A 14,782-nucleotide genomic window follows, 5' to 3' on the forward strand; every position below is an offset into this window, starting at 1 on the left:
GGAATGATCCGTGCTGATACAGGGGGAACTTGGGTTTGAACCAAGGACCTCTCGATCTGCAGTCGAATGCTCTACCACTGAGCTATTCCCCCTTTTTCAGAACCGTAATGTCGATTTAACAAAAATAAACGAAATGATCCGTGCTGTTACAGGGGGAACTCGGGTTTGAACCAAGGACCTCTCGATCTGCAGTCGAATGCTCTACCACTGAGCTATTCCCCCTTGTTCTTAACCGTAATGTCGATTTAACTAAAATAAACGGAATGATCCGTGCTGTTACAGGGGGAACTCGGGTTTGAACCAAGGACCTCTCGATCTGCAGTCGAATGCTCTACCACTTAGCTATTCCCTTTTGTTCAGAGCCGTAATGTCGATTTAACTAAAATAAACGTAATGATCCGTGCTGTTACATGGGGAACTCGCGTTTGAACGAAAGACCTCTCGATCTGCAGTCGAATGCTCAACCACTGAGCTATTCCCCCTTGTTCAAGGCCGTTATGTCGATTTAACTAAAATAAACGGAATTAACCGTGCTGTTACAGGGGGAATTCGGGTTTGAACCAAGGACCTCTCGATCTGCAGTCGAATGCTCTACCACTGAGCTATTCCCCCTTGTTCACAGCCGTAATGTCGATTTAACTAAAATAAACGGAATGATCCGCGTTGTTACAGGGGTAACTCGGGTTTGAACGAAGGACCTCTCGATCTGCAGTCGAATGCTCTACCACTGAGCTAGTCCCCCTTGTTCAAAACCGTAATGTCGATTTAACCAAAATAAACGAAATGATCCGTGCTGTTACAGGGGGAACTCGGGTTTGACCCAAGGACCTCTCGATCTGCAGTCGAATGCTCTACCACTGAGCTATTCCCCCTTGTTCAAGGCCCCAAAGTCGATTTAACTAAAATAAACGGAATGATCCGTGCTGTTACAGGGGGAACTTGGGTTTGAACCAAGGACCTCTCGATCTGCAGTCGAATGCTCTACCACTGAGCTATTCCCCCTTTTTCAGAACCGTAATGTCGATTTAACAAAAATAAACGGAATGATCCGTGCTGTTACAGGGGGAACTCGGGTTTGAACCAAGGACCTCTCGATTTGCAGTCGAATGCTCTACCACTGAGCTATTCCCCCTTGTTCAAGGCCGTTATGTCGATTTAACTAAAATAAACGGAATGAAACGTGCTGTTACAGGGAGAACTCGGGCTTGAACCAAGGATCTCTCGATCTGCAGTCGAATGCTCTACCACTGAGCTATTCCCCCTTGTTCAAGGTCCCAAAGTCGATTTAACTAAAATAAACGGAATGATCCGTGCTGTTACAGGGGGAACTCGGGTTTGAACCAAGGACCTCTCGATCTGCAGTCGAATGCTCTACCACTGAGCTATTCCCCCTTGTTCTTAACCGTAATGTCGATTTAACTAAAATAAACGGAATGATCCGTGCTGTTACAGGGGGAACTCGGGTTTGAACCAAGAACCTCTCGATCTGCAGTCGAATGCTCTACCACTTAGCTATTCCCTTTTGTTCAGAGCCGTAATGTCGGTTTAACTAAAATAAACGGAATGATCCGTGCTGTTACATGGGGAACTCGCGTTTGAACGAAAGACCTCTCGATCTGCAGTCGAATGCTCAACCACTGAGCTATTCCCCCTTGTTCAAGGCCGTTATGTCGATTTAACTAAAATAAACGGAATTAACCGTGCTGTTACAGGGGGAATTCTGGTTTGAACCAAGGACCTCTCGATCTGCAGTCGAATGCTCTACCACTGAGCTATTCCCCCTTGTTCATAGCCGTAATGTCGATTTAACTAAAATAAACGGAATGATCCGTGCTTTTACATAGGGAACTTGGGTTTGAACCAAGGACCTCTCGATCTGCAGTCGAATGCTCTTCCACTGAGCTATTCCCCCTTGTTCACAGCTGTAATGTCGATTTAACTAAAATAAACGGAATGAAACGTGCTGTTACAGGGAGAACTCGGGCTTGAACCAAGGACTTCTCGATCTGCAGTCGAATGCTCTACCACTGAGCTATTCCCCCTTGTTCAAGGCCCCAAAGTCGATTTAACTAAAATAAACGGAATGATCCGTGCTGTTACAGGGGGAACTTGGGTTTGAACCAAGGACCTCTCGATCTGCAGTCGAATGCTCTACCACTGAGCTATTCCCCCTTTTTCAGAACCGTAATGTCGATTTAACAAAAATAAACGGAATGATCCGTGCTGTTACAGGGGGAACTCGGGTTTGAACCAAGGACCTCTCGATTTGCAGTCGAATGCTCTACCACTGAGCTATTCCCCCTTGTTCAAGGCCGTTATGTCGATTTAACTAAAATAAACGGAATGAAACGTGCTGTTACAGGGAGAACTCGGGCTTGAACCAAGGATCTCTCGATCTGCAGTCGAATGCTCTACCACTGAGCTATTCCCCCTTGTTCAAGGCCCCAAAGTCGATTTAACTAAAATAAACGGAATGATCCGTGCTGTTACAGGGGGAACTCGGGTTTGAACCAAGATCTCTCGATCTGCAGTCGAATGCTCTACCACTGACCTATTCCCCCTTTTTCAGAGCCGTAATGTCGATTGAACTAAAACAAACGGAATGATCCGTGCTACTACAGGGGGGGAACTCGGGTTTGAACCAAGGACCTCTCGATCTGCAGTCGAATGCTCTACCACTGAGCTATTCCCCTTGTTCAAGGTCGTAATGTCGATTTAACTAAAATAAACGGAATGATCCGTGCTTTTACATTGGGAACTTGGGTTTGAACCAAGGACCTCTCGGTCTGCAGTCGAATGCTCTACCACTGAGCTAGTCCCCCTTGTTCAAAACCGTAATGTCGATTTAACCAAAATAAACGAAATGATCCGTGCTGTTACAGGGGGAACTCGGGTTTGACCCAAGGACCTCTCGATCTGCAGTCGAATGCTCTACCACTGAGCTATTCCCCCTTGTTCAAGGCCCCAAAGTCGATTTAACTAAAATAAACGGAATGATCCGTGCTGATACAGGGGGAACTTGGGTTTGAACCAAGGACCTCTCGATCTGCAGTCGAATGCTCTACCACTGAGCTATTCCCCCTTTTTCAGAACCGTAATGTCGATTTAACAAAAATAAACGAAATGATCCGTGCTGTTACAGGGGGAACTCGGGTTTGAACCAAGGACCTCTCGATCTGCAGTCGAATGCTCTACCACTGAGCTATTCCCCCTTGTTCTTAACCGTAATGTCGATTTAACTAAAATAAACGGAATGATCCGTGCTGTTACAGGGGGAACTCGGGTTTGAACCAAGGACCTCTCGATCTGCAGTCGAATGCTCTACCACTTAGCTATTCCCTTTTGTTCAGAGCCGTAATGTCGATTTAACTAAAATAAACGGAATGATCCGTGCTGTTACAGGGGGAACTCGCGTTTGAACGAAAGACCTCTCGATCTGCAGTCGAATGCTCAACCACTGAGCTATTCCCCCTTGTTCAAGGCCGTTATGTCGATTTAACTAAAATAAACGGAATCAACCGTGCTGTTACAGGGGGAATTCGGGTTTGAACCAAGGACCTCTCGATCTGCAGTCGAATGCTCTACCACTGAGCTATTCCCCCTTGTTCATAGCCGTAATTTCGATTTAACTAAAATAAACGGAATGATCCGTGCTTTTACATTGGGAACTTCGGTTTGAACCAAGGACCTCTCGATCTGCAGTCGAATGCTCTTCCACTGAGCTATTCCCCCTTGTTCACAGCCGTAATGTCGATTTAACTAAAATAAACGGAATGATCCGTGCTTTTACATTGGGAACTTGGGTTTGAACCAAGGACCTCTCGGTCTGCAGTTGAATGCTCTACCACTGAGCTAGTCCCCCTTGTTCAAAACCGTAATGTCGATTTAACCAAAATAAACGAAATGATCCGTGCTGTTACAGGGGGAACTCGGGTTTGAACCAAGGACCTCTCGATCTGCAGTCGAATGCTCTACCACTGAGCTATTCCCCTTGTTCAAGGTCGTAATGTCGATTTAACTAAAATAAACGGAATGATCCGTGCTTTTACATTGGGAACTTGGGTTTGAACCAAGGACCTCTCGATCTGCAGTCGAATGCTCTACCACTGAGCTATTCCCCCTTTTTCAGAACCGTAATGTCGATTTAACAAAAATAAACGAAATGATCCGTGCTGTTACAGGGGGAACTCGGGTTTGAACCAAGGACCTCTCGATCTGCAGTCGAATGCTCTACCACTGAGCTATTCCCCCTTGTTCTTAACCGTAATGTCGATTTAACTAAAATAAACGGAATGATCCGTGCTGTTACAGGGGGAACTCGGGTTTGAACCAAGGACCTCTCGATCTGCAGTCGAATGCTCTACCACTTAGCTATCCCCTTTTGTTCAGAGCCGTAATGTCGATTTAACTAAAATAAACGGAATGATCCGTGCTGTTACAGGGGGAACTCGCGTTTGAACGAAAGACCTCTCAATCTGCAGTCGAATGCTCAACCACTGAGCTATTCCCCCTTGTTCAAGGCCGTTATGTCGATTTAACTAAAATAAACGGAATCAACCGTGCTGTTACAGGGGGAATTCGGGTTTGAACCAAGGACCTCTCGATCTGCAGTCGAATGCTCTACCACTGAGCTATTCCCCCTTGTTCATAGCCGTAATTTCGATTTAACTAAAATAAACGGAATGATCCGTGCTTTTACATTGGGAACTTCGGTTTGAACCAAGGACCTCTCGATCTGCAGTCGAATGCTCTTCCACTGAGCTATTCCCCCTTGTTCACAGCCGTAATGTCGATTTAACTAAAATAAACGGAATGATCCGTGTTGTTACAGGGGGAACTCGGGTTTGAACGAAGGACCTCTCGATCTGCAGTCGAATGCTCTACCACTGAGCTAGTCCCCCTTGTTTAAAACCGTAATGTCGATTTAACCAAAATAAACGAAATGATCCGTGCTGTTACAGGGGGAACTCGGGTTTGACCCAAGGACCTCTCGATCTGCAGTCGAATGCTCTACCACTGAGCTATTCCCCCTTGTTCAAGGCCCCAAAGTCGATTTAACTAAAATAAACGGAATTATCCGTGCTGTTACAGGGGGAACTTGGGTTTGAACCAAGGACCTCTCGATCTGCAGTCGAATGCTCTACCACTGAGCTATTCCCCCTTTTTCAGAACCGTAATGTCGATTTAACAAAAATAAACGGAATGATCCGTGCTGTTACAGGGGGAACTCGGGTTTGAACCAAGGACCTCTCGATTTGCAGTCGAATGCTCTACCACTGAGCTATTCCCCCTTGTTCAAGGCCGTTATGTCGATTTAACTAAAATAAACGGAATGAAACGTGCTGTTACAGGGAGAACTCGGGCTTGAACCAAGGATCTCTCGATCTGCAGTCGAATGCTCATCCACTGAGCTATTCCCCCTTGTTCAAGGCCCCAAAGTCGATTTAACTAAAATAAACGGAATGATCCGTGCTGTTACAGGGGGAACTCGGGTTTGAACCAAGATCTCTCGATCTGCAGATGAATGCTCTACCACTGAGCTATTCCCCCTTTTTCAGAGCCGTAATGTCGATTGAACTAAAATAAACGGAATGATCCGTGCTACTACAGGGGGGAACTCGGGTTTGAACCAAGGACCTCTCGATCTGCAGTCGAATGCTCTACCACTGAGCTATTCCCCTTGTTCAAGGTCGTAATGTCGATTTAACTAAAATAAACGGAATGATCCGTGCTTTACATTGGGAACTTGGGTTTGAACCAAGGACCTCTCGGTCTGCAGTCGAATGCTCTACCACTGAGCTAGTCCCCCTTGTTCAAAACCGTAATGTCGATTTAACCAAAATAAACGAAATGATCCGTGCTGTTACAGGGGGAACTCGGGTTTGACCCAAGGACCTCTCGATCTGCAGTCGAATGCTCTACCACTGAGCTATTCCCCCTTGTTCAAGGCCCCAAAGTCGATTTAACTAAAATAAACGGAATGATCCGTGCTGATACAGGGGGAACTTGGGTTTGAACCAAGGACCTCTCGATCTGCAGTCGAATGCTCTTCCACTGAGCTACTCTCCCTTGTTCACAGCTGTAATGTCGATTTAACTAAAATAAACGGAATGAAACGTGCTGTTACAGGGAGAACTCGGGCTTGAACCAAGGACCTCTCGATCTGCAGTCGAATGCTCTACCACTGAGCTATTCCCCCTTGTTCAAGGCCCCAAAGTCGATTTAACTAAAATAAACGGAATGATCCGTGCTGTTACAGGGGGAACTTGGGTTTGAACCAAGGACCTCTCGATCTGCAGTCGAATGCTCTACCACTGAGCTATTCCCCCTTTTTCAGAACCGTAATGTCGATTTAACAAAAATAAACGGAATGATCCGTGCTGTTACAGGGGGAACTCGGGTTTGAACCAAGGACCTCTCGATTTGCAGTCGAATGCTCTACCACTGAGCTATTCCCCCTTGTTCAAGGCCGTTATGTCGATTTAACTAAAATAAACGGAATGAAACGTGCTGTTACAGGGAGAACTCGGGCTTGAACCAAGGATCTCTCGATCTGCAGTCGAATGCTCTACCACTGAGCTATTCCCCCTTCTTCAAGGCCCCAAAGTCGATTTAACTAAAATAAACGGAATGATCCGTGCTGTTACAGGGGGAACTCGGGTTTGAACCAAGATCTCTCGATCTGCAGTCGAATGCTCTACCACTGAGCTATTCCCCCTTTTTCAGAGCCGTAATGTCGATTGAACTAAAACAAACGGAATGATCCGTGCTACTACAGGGGGGAACTCGGGTTTGAACCAAGGACCTCTCGATCTGCAGTCGAATGCTCTACCACTGAGCTATTCCCCTTGTTCAAGGTCGTAATGTCGATTTAATTAGAATAAACGGAATGATCCGTGCTTTTACATTGGGAACTTGGGTTTGAACCAAGGACCTCTCGGTCTGCAGTCGAATGCTCTACCACTGAGCTAGTCCCCCTTGTTCAAAACCGTAATGTCGATTTAACCAAACTAAACGAAATGATCCGTGCTGTTACAGGGGGAACTCGGGTTTGACCCAAGGACCTCTCGATCTGCAGTCGAATGCTCTACCACTGAGCTATTCCCCCTTGTTCAAGGCCCCAAAGTCGATTTAACTAAAATAAACGGAATGATCCGTGCTGATACAGGGGGAACTTGGGTTTGAACCAAGGACCTCTCGATCTGCAGTCGAATGCTCTACCACTGAGCTATTCCCCCTTTTTCAGAACCGTAATGTCGATTTAACAAAAATAAACGAAATGATCCGTGCTGTTACAGGGGGAACTCGGGTTTGAACCAAGGACCTCTCGATTTGCAGTCGAATGCTCTACCACTGAGCTATTCCCCCTTGTTCAAGGCCGTTATGTCGATTTAACTAAAATAAACGGAATGAAACGTGCTGTTACAGGGAGAACTCGGGCTTGAACCAAGGATCTCTCGATCTGCAGTCGAATGCTCATCCACTGAGCTATTCCCCCTTGTTCAAGGCCCCAAAGTCGATTTAACTAAAATAAACGGAATGATCCGTGCTGTTACAGGGGGAACTCGGGTTTGAACCAAGATCTCTCGATCTGCAGTTGAATGCTCTACCACTGAGCTATTCCCCCTTTTTCAGAGCCGTAATGTCGATTGAACTAAAATAAACGGAATGATCCGTGCTACTACAGGGGGGAACTCGGGTTTGAACCAAGGACCTCTCGATCTGCAGTCGAATGCTCTACCACTGAGCTATTCCCCTTGTTCAAGGTCGTAATGTCGATTTAACTAAAATAAACGGAATGATCCGTGCTTTACATTGGGAACTTGGGTTTGAACCAAGGACCTCTCGGTCTGCAGTCGAATGCTCTACCACTGAGCTAGTCCCCCTTGTTCAAAACCGTAATGTCGATTTAACCAAAATAAACGAAATGATCCGTGCTGTTACAGGGGGAACTCGGGTTTGACCCAAGGACCTCTCGATCTGCAGTCGAATGCTCTACCACTGAGCTATTCCCCCTTGTTCAAGGCCCCAAAGTCGATTTAACTAAAATAAACGGAATGATCCGTGCTGATACAGGGGGAACTTGGGTTTGAACCAAGGACCTCTCGATCTGCAGTCGAATGCTCTTCCACTGAGCTACTCTCCCTTGTTCACAGCTGTAATGTCGATTTAACTAAAATAAACGGAATGAAACGTGCTGTTACAGGGAGAACTCGGGCTTGAACCAAGGACCTCTCGATCTGCAGTCGAATGCTCTACCACTGAGCTATTCCCCCTTGTTCAAGGCCCCAAAGTCGATTTAACTAAAATAAACGGAATGATCCGTGCTGTTACAGGGGGAACTTGGGTTTGAACCAAGGACCTCTCGATCTGCAGTCGAATGCTCTACCACTGAGCTATTCCCCCTTTTTCAGAACCGTAATGTCGATTTAACAAAAATAAACGGAATGATCCGTGCTGTTACAGGGGGAACTCGGGTTTGAACCAAGGACCTCTCGATTTGCAGTCGAATGCTCTACCACTGAGCTATTCCCCCTTGTTCAAGGCCGTTATGTCGATTTAACTAAAATAAACGGAATGAAACGTGCTGTTACAGGGAGAACTCGGGCTTGAACCAAGGATCTCTCGATCTGCAGTCGAATGCTCTACCACTGAGCTATTCCCCCTTCTTCAAGGCCCCAAAGTCGATTTAACTAAAATAAACGGAATGATCCGTGCTGTTACAGGGGGAACTCGGGTTTGAACCAAGATCTCTCGATCTGCAGTCGAATACTCTACCACTGAGCTATTCCCCCTTTTTCAGAGCCGTAATGTCGATTGAACTAAAACAAACGGAATGATCCGTGCTACTACAGGGGGGAACTCGGGTTTGAACCAAGGACCTCTCGATCTGCAGTCGAATGCTCTACCACTGAGCTATTCCCCTTGTTCAAGGTCGTAATGTCGATTTAATTAGAATAAACGGAATGATCCGTGCTTTTACATTGGGAACTTGGGTTTGAACCAAGGACCTCTCGGTCTGCAGTCGAATGCTCTACCACTGAGCTAGTCCCCCTTGTTCAAAACCGTAATGTCGATTTAACCAAACTAAACGAAATGATCCGTGCTGTTACAGGGGGAACTCGGGTTTGACCCAAGGACCTCTCGATCTGCAGTCGAATGCTCTACCACTGAGCTATTCCCCCTTGTTCAAGGCCCCAAAGTCGATTTAACTAAAATAAACGGAATGATCCGTGCTGATACAGGGGGAACTTGGGTTTGAACCAAGGACCTCTCGATCTGCAGTCGAATGCTCTACCACTGAGCTATTCCCCCTTTTTCAGAACCGTAATGTCGATTTAACAAAAATAAACGAAATGATCCGTGCTGTTACAGGGGGAACTCGGGTTTGAACCAAGGACCTCTCGATTTGCAGTCGAATGCTCTACCACTGAGCTATTCCCCCTTGTTCAAGGCCGTTATGTCGATTTAACTAAAATAAACGGAATGAAACGTGCTGTTACAGGGAGAACTCGGGCTTGAACCAAGGATCTCTCGATCTGCAGTCGAATGCTCTACCACTGAGCTATTCCCCCTTCTTCAAGGCCCCAAAGTCGATTTAACTAAAATAAACGGAATGATCCGTGCTGTTACAGGGGGAACTCGGGTTTGAACCAAGATCTCTCGATCTGCAGTCGAATGCTCTACCACTGAGCTATTCCCCCTTTTTCAGAGCCGTAATGTCGATTGAACTAAAACAAACGGAATGATCCGTGCTACTACAGGGGGGAACTCGGGTTTGAACCAAGGACCTCTCGATCTGCAGTCGAATGCTCTACCACTGAGCTATTCCCCTTGTTCAAGGTCGTAATGTCGATTTAATTAGAATAAACGGAATGATCCGTGCTTTTACATTGGGAACTTGGGTTTGAACCAAGGACCTCTCGGTCTGCAGTCGAATGCTCTACCACTGAGCTAGTCCCCCTTGTTCAAAACCGTAATGTCGATTTAACCAAACTAAACGAAATGATCCGTGCTGTTACAGGGGGAACTCGGGTTTGACCCAAGGACCTCTCGATCTGCAGTCGAATGCTCTACCACTGAGCTATTCCCCCTTGTTCAAGGCCCCAAAGTCGATTTAACTAAAATAAACGGAATGATCCGTGCTGATACAGGGGGAACTTGGGTTTGAACCAAGGACCTCTCGATCTGCAGTCGAATGCTCTACCACTGAGCTATTCCCCCTTTTTCAGAACCGTAATGTCGATTTAACAAAAATAAACGAAATGATCCGTGCTGTTACAGGGGGAACTCGGGTTTGAACCAAGGACCTCTCGATTTGCAGTCGAATGCTCTACCACTGAGCTATTCCCCCTTGTTCAAGGCCGTTATGTCGATTTAACTAAAATAAACGGAATGAAACGTGCTGTTACAGGGAGAACTCGGGCTTGAACCAAGGATCTCTCGATCTGCAGTCGAATGCTCATCCACTGAGCTATTCCCCCTTGTTCAAGGCCCCAAAGTCGATTTAACTAAAATAAACGGAATGATCCGTGCTGTTACAGGGGGAACTCGGGTTTGAACCAAGATCGCTCGATCTGCAGTTGAATGCTCTACCACTGAGCTATTCCCCCTTTTTCAGAGCCGTAATGTCGATTGAACTAAAATAAACGGAATGATCCGTGCTACTACAGGGGGGAACTCGGGTTTGAACCAAGGACCTCTCGATCTGCAGTCGAATGCTCTACCACTGAGCTATTCCCCTTGTTCAAGGTCGTAATGTCGATTTAACTAAAATAAACGGAATGATCCGTGCTTTTACATTGGGAACTTGGGTTTGAACCAAGGACCTCTCGGTCTGCAGTCGAATGCTCTACCACTGAGCTAGTCCCCCTTGTTCAAAACCGTAATGTCGATTTAACCAAAATAAACGAAATGATCCGTGCTGTTACAGGGGGAACTCGGTTTTGACCCAAGGACCTCTCGATCTGCAGTCGAATGCTCTACCACTGAGCTATTCCCCCTTGTTCAAGGCCCCAAAGTCGATTTAACTAAAATAAACGGAATGATCCGTGCTGATACAGGGGGAACTTGGGTTTGAACCAAGGACCTCTCGATCTGCAGTCGAATGCTCTTCCACTGAGCTACTCTCCCTTGTTCACAGCTGTAATGTCGATTTAACTAAAATAAACGGAATGAAACGTGCTGTTACAGGGAGAACTCGGGCTTGAACCAAGGACCTCTCGATCTGCAGTCGAATGCTCTACCACTGAGCTATTCCCCCTTGTTCAAGGCCCCAAAGTCGATTTAACTAAAATAAACGGAATGATCCGTGCTGTTACAGGGGGAACTTGGGTTTGAACCAAGGACCTCTCGATCTGCAGTCGAATGCTCTACCACTGAGCTATTCCCCCTTTTTCAGAACCGTAATGTCGATTTAACAAAAATAAACGGAATGATCCGTGCTGTTACAGGGGGAACTCGGGTTTGAACCAAGGACCTCTCGATTTGCAGTCGAATGCTCTACCACTGAGCTATTCCCCCTTGTTCAAGGCCGTTATGTCGATTTAACTAAAATAAACGGAATGAAACGTGCTGTTACAGGGAGAACTCGGGCTTGAACCAAGGATCTCTCGATCTGCAGTCGAATGCTCTACCACTGAGCTATTCCCCCTTCTTCAAGGCCCCAAAGTCGATTTAACTAAAATAAACGGAATGATCCGTGCTGTTACAGGGGGAACTCGGGTTTGAACCAAGATCTCTCGATCTGCAGTCGAATGCTCTACCACTGAGCTATTCCCCCTTTTTCAGAGCCGTAATGTCGATTGAACTAAAACAAACGGAATGATCCGTGCTACTACAGGGGGGAACTCGGGTTTGAACCAAGGACCTCTCGATCTGCAGTCGAATGCTCTACCACTGAGCTATTCCCCTTGTTCAAGGTCGTAATGTCGATTTAATTAGAATAAACGGAATGATCCGTGCTTTTACATTGGGAACTTGGGTTTGAACCAAGGACCTCTCGGTCTGCAGTCGAATGCTCTACCACTGAGCTAGTCCCCCTTGTTCAAAACCGTAATGTCGATTTAACCAAACTAAACGAAATGATCCGTGCTGTTACAGGGGGAACTCGGGTTTGACCCAAGGACCTCTCGATCTGCAGTCGAATGCTCTACCACTGAGCTATTCCCCCTTGTTCAAGGCCCCAAAGTCGATTTAACTAAAATAAACGGAATGATCCGTGCTGATACAGGGGGAACTTGGGTTTGAACCAAGGACCTCTCGATCTGCAGTCGAATGCTCTACCACTGAGCTATTCCCCCTTTTTCAGAACCGTAATGTCGATTTAACCAAACTAAACGAAATGATCCGTGCTGTTACAGGGGGAACTCGGGTTTGACCCAAGGACCTCTCGATCTGCAGTCGAATGCTCTACCACTGAGCTATTCCCCCTTGTTCAAGGCCCCAAAGTCGATTTAACTAAAATAAACGGAATGATCCGTGCTGATACAGGGGGAACTTGGGTTTGAACCAAGGACCTCTCGATCTGCAGTCGAATGCTCTACCACTGAGCTATTCCCCCTTTTTCAGAACCGTAATGTCGATTTAACAAAAATAAACGAAATGATCCGTGCTGTTACAGGGGGAACTCGGGTTTGAACCAAGGACCTCTCGATTTGCAGTCGAATGCTCATCCACTGAGCTATTCCCCCTTGTTCAAGGCCCCAAAGTCGATTTAACTAAAATAAACGGAATGATCCGTGCTGTTACAGGGGGAACTCGGGTTTGAACCAAGATCTCTCGATCTGCAGTTGAATGCTCTACCACTGAGCTATTCCCCCTTTTTCAGAGCCGTAATGTCGATTGAACTAAAATAAACGGAATGATCCGTGCTACTACAGGGGGGAACTCGGGTTTGAACCAAGGACCTCTCGATCTGCAGTCGAATGCTCTACCACTGAGCTATTCCCCTTGTTCAAGGTCGTAATGTCGATTTAACTAAAATAAACGGAATGATCCGTGCTTTTACATTGGGAACTTGGGTTTGAACCAAGGACCTCTCGGTCTGCAGTCGAATGCTCTACCACTGAGCTAGTCCCCCTTGTTCAAAACCGTAATGTCGATTTAACCAAAATAAACGAAATGATCCGTGCTGTTACAGGGGGAACTCGGGTTTGACCCAAGGACCTCTCGATCTGCAGTCGAATGCTCTACCACTGAGCTATTCCCCCTTGTTCAAGGCCCCAAAGTCGATTTAACTAAAATAAACGGAATGATCCGTGCTGATACAGGGGGAACTTGGGTTTGAACCAAGGACCTCTCGATCTGCAGTCGAATGCTCTTCCACTGAGCTATTCTCCCTTGTTCACAGCTGTAATGTCGATTTAACTAAAATAAACGGAATGAAACGTGCTGTTACAGGGAGAACTCTGGCTTGAACCAAGGACCTCTCGATCTGCAGTCGAATGCTCTACCACTGAGCTATTCCCCCTTGTTCAAGGCCCCAAAGTCGATTTAACTAAAATAAACGGAATGATCCGTGCTGTTACAGGGGGAACTCGGGTTTGAACCAAGATCTCTCGATCTGCAGTCGAATGCTCTACCACTGAGCTATTCCCCCTTTTTCAGAGCCGTAATGTCGATTGAACTAAAATAAACGGAATGATCCGTGCTACTACAGGGGGGAACTCGGGTTTGAACCAAGGACCTCTCGATCTGCAGTCGAATGCTCTACCACTGAGCTATTCCCCCTTTTTCAGAGCCGTAATGTCGATTGAACTAAAATAAACGGAATGATCCGTGCTACTACAGGGGGGAACTTGGGTTTGAACCAAGGACCTCTCGATCTGCAGTCGAATGCTCTACCACTGAGCTATTCCCCCTTGTTCATAGCCGTAATTTCGATTTAACTAAAATAAACGGAATGATCCGTGCTGTTACAGGGGGAACTCGGGTTTGAACCAAGATCTCTCGATCTGCAGTCGAATGCTCTACCACTGAGCTATTCCCCCTTTTTCAGAGCCGTAATGTCGATTGAACTAAAACAAACGGAATGATCCGTGCTACTACAGGGGGGAACTCGGGTTTGAACCAAGGACCTCTCGATCTGCAGTCGAATGCTCTACCACTGAGCTATTCCCCTTGTTCAAGGTCGTAATGTCGATTTAATTAGAATAAACGGAATGATCCGTGCTTTTACATTGGGAACTTGGGTTTGAACCAAGGCCCTCTCGGTCTGCAGTCGAATGCTCTACCACTGAGCTAGTCCCCCTTGTTCAAAACCGTAATGTCGATTTAACCAAACTAAACGAAATGATCCGTGCTGTTACAGGGGGAACTCGGGTTTGACCCAAGGACCTCTCGATCTGCAGTCGAATGCTCTACCACTGAGCTATTCCCCCTTGTTCAAGGCCCCAAAGTCGATTTAACTAAAATAAACGGAATGATCCGTGCTGATACAGGGGGAACTTGGGTTTGAACCAAGGACCTCTCGATCTGCAGTCGAATGCTCTACCACTGAGCTATTCCCCCTTTTTCAGAACCGTAATGTCGATTTAACAAAAATAAACGAAATGATCCGTGCTGTTACAGGGGGAACTCGGGTTTGAACCAAGGACCTCTCGATTTGCAGTCGAATGCTCTACCACTGAGCTATTCCCCCTTGTTCAAGGCCGTTATGTCGATTTAACTAAAATAAACGGAATGAAACGTGCTGTTACAGGGAGAACTCGGGCTTGAACCAAGGATCTCTCGATCTGCAGTCGAATGCTCATCCACTGAGCTATTCCCCCTTGTTCAAGGC

The 14,782-nt window shown here is 46.5% G+C and overlaps 45 non-coding genes across 45 annotated transcripts; all 45 read right to left on the reverse strand.

Annotated features, from left to right (window-relative positions):
• Positions 1-20: 20 nt before the first annotated feature.
• TRNAC-GCA (transfer RNA cysteine (anticodon GCA)) lies at positions 21-92 on the reverse strand. The gene has a single exon. It is a non-coding gene; the product is annotated as a tRNA-Cys (tRNA).
• A 58-nt stretch (positions 93-150) lies between these two features.
• Positions 151-222, reverse strand: TRNAC-GCA (transfer RNA cysteine (anticodon GCA)). The gene has a single exon. It is a non-coding gene; the product is annotated as a tRNA-Cys (tRNA).
• Positions 223-930: 708 nt separating this feature from the next.
• Positions 931-1,002, reverse strand: TRNAC-GCA (transfer RNA cysteine (anticodon GCA)). The gene has a single exon. It is a non-coding gene; the product is annotated as a tRNA-Cys (tRNA).
• A 58-nt stretch (positions 1,003-1,060) lies between these two features.
• TRNAC-GCA (transfer RNA cysteine (anticodon GCA)) lies at positions 1,061-1,132 on the reverse strand. Its single transcript has one exon. It is a non-coding gene; the product is annotated as a tRNA-Cys (tRNA).
• A 58-nt stretch (positions 1,133-1,190) lies between these two features.
• Positions 1,191-1,262, reverse strand: TRNAC-GCA (transfer RNA cysteine (anticodon GCA)). The gene has a single exon. It is a non-coding gene; the product is annotated as a tRNA-Cys (tRNA).
• Positions 1,263-1,320: 58 nt separating this feature from the next.
• On the reverse strand, positions 1,321-1,392 carry TRNAC-GCA (transfer RNA cysteine (anticodon GCA)). Its single transcript has one exon. It is a non-coding gene; the product is annotated as a tRNA-Cys (tRNA).
• A 708-nt stretch (positions 1,393-2,100) lies between these two features.
• On the reverse strand, positions 2,101-2,172 carry TRNAC-GCA (transfer RNA cysteine (anticodon GCA)). Its single transcript has one exon. It is a non-coding gene; the product is annotated as a tRNA-Cys (tRNA).
• A 58-nt stretch (positions 2,173-2,230) lies between these two features.
• TRNAC-GCA (transfer RNA cysteine (anticodon GCA)) lies at positions 2,231-2,302 on the reverse strand. The gene has a single exon. It is a non-coding gene; the product is annotated as a tRNA-Cys (tRNA).
• Positions 2,303-2,360: 58 nt separating this feature from the next.
• TRNAC-GCA (transfer RNA cysteine (anticodon GCA)) lies at positions 2,361-2,432 on the reverse strand. The gene has a single exon. It is a non-coding gene; the product is annotated as a tRNA-Cys (tRNA).
• Positions 2,433-3,010: 578 nt separating this feature from the next.
• On the reverse strand, positions 3,011-3,082 carry TRNAC-GCA (transfer RNA cysteine (anticodon GCA)). The gene has a single exon. It is a non-coding gene; the product is annotated as a tRNA-Cys (tRNA).
• Positions 3,083-3,140: 58 nt separating this feature from the next.
• On the reverse strand, positions 3,141-3,212 carry TRNAC-GCA (transfer RNA cysteine (anticodon GCA)). Its single transcript has one exon. It is a non-coding gene; the product is annotated as a tRNA-Cys (tRNA).
• Positions 3,213-3,920: 708 nt separating this feature from the next.
• On the reverse strand, positions 3,921-3,992 carry TRNAC-GCA (transfer RNA cysteine (anticodon GCA)). The gene has a single exon. It is a non-coding gene; the product is annotated as a tRNA-Cys (tRNA).
• Positions 3,993-4,179: 187 nt separating this feature from the next.
• On the reverse strand, positions 4,180-4,251 carry TRNAC-GCA (transfer RNA cysteine (anticodon GCA)). Its single transcript has one exon. It is a non-coding gene; the product is annotated as a tRNA-Cys (tRNA).
• An 838-nt stretch (positions 4,252-5,089) lies between these two features.
• On the reverse strand, positions 5,090-5,161 carry TRNAC-GCA (transfer RNA cysteine (anticodon GCA)). Its single transcript has one exon. It is a non-coding gene; the product is annotated as a tRNA-Cys (tRNA).
• A 58-nt stretch (positions 5,162-5,219) lies between these two features.
• Positions 5,220-5,291, reverse strand: TRNAC-GCA (transfer RNA cysteine (anticodon GCA)). Its single transcript has one exon. It is a non-coding gene; the product is annotated as a tRNA-Cys (tRNA).
• An 836-nt stretch (positions 5,292-6,127) lies between these two features.
• Positions 6,128-6,199, reverse strand: TRNAC-GCA (transfer RNA cysteine (anticodon GCA)). Its single transcript has one exon. It is a non-coding gene; the product is annotated as a tRNA-Cys (tRNA).
• Positions 6,200-6,257: 58 nt separating this feature from the next.
• On the reverse strand, positions 6,258-6,329 carry TRNAC-GCA (transfer RNA cysteine (anticodon GCA)). The gene has a single exon. It is a non-coding gene; the product is annotated as a tRNA-Cys (tRNA).
• A 58-nt stretch (positions 6,330-6,387) lies between these two features.
• TRNAC-GCA (transfer RNA cysteine (anticodon GCA)) lies at positions 6,388-6,459 on the reverse strand. The gene has a single exon. It is a non-coding gene; the product is annotated as a tRNA-Cys (tRNA).
• A 58-nt stretch (positions 6,460-6,517) lies between these two features.
• On the reverse strand, positions 6,518-6,589 carry TRNAC-GCA (transfer RNA cysteine (anticodon GCA)). Its single transcript has one exon. It is a non-coding gene; the product is annotated as a tRNA-Cys (tRNA).
• A 58-nt stretch (positions 6,590-6,647) lies between these two features.
• On the reverse strand, positions 6,648-6,718 carry TRNAC-GCA (transfer RNA cysteine (anticodon GCA)). Its single transcript has one exon. It is a non-coding gene; the product is annotated as a tRNA-Cys (tRNA).
• A 448-nt stretch (positions 6,719-7,166) lies between these two features.
• Positions 7,167-7,238, reverse strand: TRNAC-GCA (transfer RNA cysteine (anticodon GCA)). The gene has a single exon. It is a non-coding gene; the product is annotated as a tRNA-Cys (tRNA).
• Positions 7,239-7,296: 58 nt separating this feature from the next.
• TRNAC-GCA (transfer RNA cysteine (anticodon GCA)) lies at positions 7,297-7,368 on the reverse strand. The gene has a single exon. It is a non-coding gene; the product is annotated as a tRNA-Cys (tRNA).
• An 836-nt stretch (positions 7,369-8,204) lies between these two features.
• TRNAC-GCA (transfer RNA cysteine (anticodon GCA)) lies at positions 8,205-8,276 on the reverse strand. Its single transcript has one exon. It is a non-coding gene; the product is annotated as a tRNA-Cys (tRNA).
• A 58-nt stretch (positions 8,277-8,334) lies between these two features.
• Positions 8,335-8,406, reverse strand: TRNAC-GCA (transfer RNA cysteine (anticodon GCA)). Its single transcript has one exon. It is a non-coding gene; the product is annotated as a tRNA-Cys (tRNA).
• Positions 8,407-8,464: 58 nt separating this feature from the next.
• Positions 8,465-8,536, reverse strand: TRNAC-GCA (transfer RNA cysteine (anticodon GCA)). The gene has a single exon. It is a non-coding gene; the product is annotated as a tRNA-Cys (tRNA).
• A 58-nt stretch (positions 8,537-8,594) lies between these two features.
• On the reverse strand, positions 8,595-8,666 carry TRNAC-GCA (transfer RNA cysteine (anticodon GCA)). Its single transcript has one exon. It is a non-coding gene; the product is annotated as a tRNA-Cys (tRNA).
• A 577-nt stretch (positions 8,667-9,243) lies between these two features.
• On the reverse strand, positions 9,244-9,315 carry TRNAC-GCA (transfer RNA cysteine (anticodon GCA)). The gene has a single exon. It is a non-coding gene; the product is annotated as a tRNA-Cys (tRNA).
• A 58-nt stretch (positions 9,316-9,373) lies between these two features.
• Positions 9,374-9,445, reverse strand: TRNAC-GCA (transfer RNA cysteine (anticodon GCA)). The gene has a single exon. It is a non-coding gene; the product is annotated as a tRNA-Cys (tRNA).
• Positions 9,446-9,503: 58 nt separating this feature from the next.
• On the reverse strand, positions 9,504-9,575 carry TRNAC-GCA (transfer RNA cysteine (anticodon GCA)). Its single transcript has one exon. It is a non-coding gene; the product is annotated as a tRNA-Cys (tRNA).
• Positions 9,576-9,633: 58 nt separating this feature from the next.
• On the reverse strand, positions 9,634-9,704 carry TRNAC-GCA (transfer RNA cysteine (anticodon GCA)). The gene has a single exon. It is a non-coding gene; the product is annotated as a tRNA-Cys (tRNA).
• Positions 9,705-10,152: 448 nt separating this feature from the next.
• TRNAC-GCA (transfer RNA cysteine (anticodon GCA)) lies at positions 10,153-10,224 on the reverse strand. The gene has a single exon. It is a non-coding gene; the product is annotated as a tRNA-Cys (tRNA).
• Positions 10,225-10,282: 58 nt separating this feature from the next.
• Positions 10,283-10,354, reverse strand: TRNAC-GCA (transfer RNA cysteine (anticodon GCA)). The gene has a single exon. It is a non-coding gene; the product is annotated as a tRNA-Cys (tRNA).
• Positions 10,355-11,191: 837 nt separating this feature from the next.
• On the reverse strand, positions 11,192-11,263 carry TRNAC-GCA (transfer RNA cysteine (anticodon GCA)). The gene has a single exon. It is a non-coding gene; the product is annotated as a tRNA-Cys (tRNA).
• A 58-nt stretch (positions 11,264-11,321) lies between these two features.
• On the reverse strand, positions 11,322-11,393 carry TRNAC-GCA (transfer RNA cysteine (anticodon GCA)). Its single transcript has one exon. It is a non-coding gene; the product is annotated as a tRNA-Cys (tRNA).
• A 58-nt stretch (positions 11,394-11,451) lies between these two features.
• Positions 11,452-11,523, reverse strand: TRNAC-GCA (transfer RNA cysteine (anticodon GCA)). The gene has a single exon. It is a non-coding gene; the product is annotated as a tRNA-Cys (tRNA).
• A 58-nt stretch (positions 11,524-11,581) lies between these two features.
• TRNAC-GCA (transfer RNA cysteine (anticodon GCA)) lies at positions 11,582-11,653 on the reverse strand. The gene has a single exon. It is a non-coding gene; the product is annotated as a tRNA-Cys (tRNA).
• Positions 11,654-11,711: 58 nt separating this feature from the next.
• TRNAC-GCA (transfer RNA cysteine (anticodon GCA)) lies at positions 11,712-11,782 on the reverse strand. Its single transcript has one exon. It is a non-coding gene; the product is annotated as a tRNA-Cys (tRNA).
• A 448-nt stretch (positions 11,783-12,230) lies between these two features.
• On the reverse strand, positions 12,231-12,302 carry TRNAC-GCA (transfer RNA cysteine (anticodon GCA)). The gene has a single exon. It is a non-coding gene; the product is annotated as a tRNA-Cys (tRNA).
• Positions 12,303-12,490: 188 nt separating this feature from the next.
• Positions 12,491-12,562, reverse strand: TRNAC-GCA (transfer RNA cysteine (anticodon GCA)). The gene has a single exon. It is a non-coding gene; the product is annotated as a tRNA-Cys (tRNA).
• A 967-nt stretch (positions 12,563-13,529) lies between these two features.
• On the reverse strand, positions 13,530-13,600 carry TRNAC-GCA (transfer RNA cysteine (anticodon GCA)). The gene has a single exon. It is a non-coding gene; the product is annotated as a tRNA-Cys (tRNA).
• Positions 13,601-13,659: 59 nt separating this feature from the next.
• Positions 13,660-13,731, reverse strand: TRNAC-GCA (transfer RNA cysteine (anticodon GCA)). The gene has a single exon. It is a non-coding gene; the product is annotated as a tRNA-Cys (tRNA).
• A 59-nt stretch (positions 13,732-13,790) lies between these two features.
• Positions 13,791-13,862, reverse strand: TRNAC-GCA (transfer RNA cysteine (anticodon GCA)). The gene has a single exon. It is a non-coding gene; the product is annotated as a tRNA-Cys (tRNA).
• Positions 13,863-13,920: 58 nt separating this feature from the next.
• On the reverse strand, positions 13,921-13,991 carry TRNAC-GCA (transfer RNA cysteine (anticodon GCA)). The gene has a single exon. It is a non-coding gene; the product is annotated as a tRNA-Cys (tRNA).
• A 448-nt stretch (positions 13,992-14,439) lies between these two features.
• On the reverse strand, positions 14,440-14,511 carry TRNAC-GCA (transfer RNA cysteine (anticodon GCA)). The gene has a single exon. It is a non-coding gene; the product is annotated as a tRNA-Cys (tRNA).
• A 58-nt stretch (positions 14,512-14,569) lies between these two features.
• On the reverse strand, positions 14,570-14,641 carry TRNAC-GCA (transfer RNA cysteine (anticodon GCA)). Its single transcript has one exon. It is a non-coding gene; the product is annotated as a tRNA-Cys (tRNA).
• Positions 14,642-14,782: the final 141 nt, after the last annotated feature.

The sequence above is a fragment of the Phalangium opilio genome, unplaced genomic scaffold, assembly GCF_054372755.1.
Source record: "Phalangium opilio isolate 3A_F unplaced genomic scaffold, DU_Popi_V2 ptg000230l_1, whole genome shotgun sequence".
In the NCBI taxonomy this organism is placed as follows: Eukaryota; Metazoa; Arthropoda; class Arachnida; order Opiliones; family Phalangiidae; genus Phalangium; species Phalangium opilio.